The 2,688-nt window shown below is 38.7% G+C and overlaps 1 non-coding gene across 1 annotated transcript; it reads right to left on the reverse strand.

Annotated features, from left to right (window-relative positions):
* Positions 1–1,731: 1,731 nt before the first annotated feature.
* On the reverse strand, positions 1,732–1,838 carry LOC127116113 (small nucleolar RNA R71). Its single transcript, XR_007801096.1, has one exon. It is a non-coding gene; the product is annotated as a small nucleolar RNA R71 (small nucleolar RNA).
* Between the last annotated feature and the right edge of the window lie 850 nt (positions 1,839–2,688).

A 2,688-nucleotide genomic window follows, 5' to 3' on the forward strand; every position in this document is an offset into this window, starting at 1 on the left:
GTGTGACTTCAAAGTGTCTTTAATATCACTGAGGTGATTGAGGGGGAGTGAGTAGGAACTCTGATCTTAGGTTAAGATTGAAATTGCATTGGGTAGGGATTAAGTGATAAGTTGTAAACGGGTGAGTTTAGCTTTGAATTGATACTACTAATAGTGGATTTCCTCCCTGGCTTGGTAGCCCTCAGATGTAGGTCATGTTGGACTGAACTGGGTGAACAATTACTTGTGTTATTTACTGCACTTACTATTAAGTTCTGCATAATCCCTGTCTGTGCAGAATTGGATGTCATAACAACCAGTGTGACATCCAAAGTCTGATAACTAGAATTTCAAGTTTAAAATTAAAATCACTCTTTTTACGGTCTCAATTTACAGGTTTAATAACAAAGTTTTTGTACGAAAGTAAAAGACATAAAGAAGTTAAAATCAACAGAGCGAGAGTTTGAGGTTTTGACTGGACAGTGTAAATTGGACATTAATTCTAGATCAGGGCGAGAGCAATTTTTAGAGTTAATTAAATTCTAACCTTTTTCAAAAAGTATTTTTAAAGATTGAATGTGAGGGCGAGAGTTAAGCATTTGAATTTAATTATATAACCCAAGTCAACAGAGCGAGAGTTTGAGATAAGGGTGTTTAAACGATTAGTGTTTTCTTAAAAAGAGTTTCTACGGATTCTACTGTTTTCAAAAAGTGGTTTTTGACTTAACTATAAGTGACAGCTACGTTAATATAAAATCATAGTTTATTCAACAGAGCGAGAGTTTGAGATAAAACTTTTAACCAATAGCGTCAACTGAAAAGATTTACTTTAAAACCAAGAAACCAATAAAGAATTGATTCCCTAATTATGACGAATTACATACCGATATCCGCTTATTAGATATTTATTTTAGATCTTATTTTAGTTTTAACGTTTCCCCCAAACAATCAAAATATCATCTGCCTTAGCTTTACGAAGTAACCTTAGATAACGGTATATCGATTCATAAGTCCCTGTGGGATCGATATCTTTTAAAACTACGCGATAGAACTGTGCACTTGCAGTTTGTACCCCAATTCGACTCATAAAGTCGAGCGATCAAGTTTTTGGCGCCGTTGCCGGGGACTTTTATTTAGTCGATATCGTAACTCTCCTGTTACGCTGTAGAGACTAAGGCTTTCCTTTTTCTTTTCTTTCTTTCGTTGATTTGTATGCCATGCACTCGCTCTCAAGGCGAACCGCTCTACTTACGAATCAACGATATCGAACTATATCTCCGAGTCTTACGACGAATTCGGGAATATCGTGCTGCAAACAATCTCCCTCTTGTAGAACTTCCTGATTTCAAAAATATTTTCCCTTCGATACCCGAGATGGCAGAACCAGCTCGTGCTCTTAGAGATTATGCCGCTCCATCGCAAGATGAACCGCATTCAAGTATTGCTCCACCCGCAATCGAAGCAAACAACTTTGAACTCAAACCTTCACTGTTGCAGGCAGTGCAACAGAACCAATTCTCTGGGAATCCTACCGAGGATCCTAACCTTCATTTATCCGTATTTGTCCAATACGCTGATACTGTTAAAGCTAATGGTGTCACTTCAGAGGCAATTCGACTTCGTCTTTTTCCTTTCTCACTAAGAGATATCGCTAGAAGATGGCTTCAATCTCTTCCTTCCAACTCAGTCACCACATGGAACGAGTTGAAGAAAGTTTTTCTTGCTCGATATTTTCCGCCAAGCAAAACAGCTATGTTAAGAGCCCAAATAAATGGATTTAAACAGAAAGATAACGAGTCTCTTTTCGAAGCATGGGAAAGATACAAAGACATGATGAGACTTTGTCCACACCATGGTTTAGAAGACTGGTTAGTAATTCATACATTCTATAATGGTCTCCTGTACAACACGAGGTTAACAATAGATGCCGCCGCAGGTGGTGCACTAATGAACAAACCTTATGCAGACGCTTACCAACTTATCGAAAGCATGGCTCAAAACCACTATCAGTGGGGAACCGAACGAACAATGGTGGAAAAACCTCAAACGAAAATTGGCATGTACGAGATAAGTAACCTTGATCATGTTAATGCAAAAGTGGATGCTCTGGTCCAGAAAATTGAAAGTTTAAATGTATCACCTCCAGCCACAGTAGTTGCCATAACTCAGATTGTCAACTCCTAACAGGAATCCAAGCGGAGCAAGTAAACTATGCTCAAGGAAGCCCCTATTCGCATACCTATTGTAAGACCCCAATTTTGGCCCTAAGATCCCTCATGCCCTCAAGGCATCATGTCATATCATATCATTGCCTCAAGGATCAGGGTGCACCTTTGCTTGCCTCCTAGTGGGTGGGTATCTTGTGAGTGTGGTTCTTGAACACCAAGCATGTATTTCATTTGTATATCATTGCTTTTCATTTGGTTATCTAACCAAAAGTACAAAAATATTGTCATCTAACCTTGTTTCTTGCAGATGAAGCAAACTAGGTCAAAATAGTCAAATCAGTCACTGAGAAATAGATGGTGGCCATTCTTGAAGAATTTGGGCACCATGATCATTCATAAGAAGTTCATATGAGTTGTGGTATCATTTGGAGTCAAGATCTCAAGAGAAAGAGGCGTGAAAGTCATCAGAACATGGCTCAGTCAACCAAAACCCTAGAAAAGTCAACTGTGGTCAACTGTGCATTTAATCAGGAATTGGAAG

This window comes from Lathyrus oleraceus, chromosome 1, assembly GCF_024323335.1.
Source record: "Lathyrus oleraceus cultivar Zhongwan6 chromosome 1, CAAS_Psat_ZW6_1.0, whole genome shotgun sequence".
NCBI lineage: Eukaryota > Viridiplantae > Streptophyta > Magnoliopsida > Fabales > Fabaceae > Lathyrus > Lathyrus oleraceus.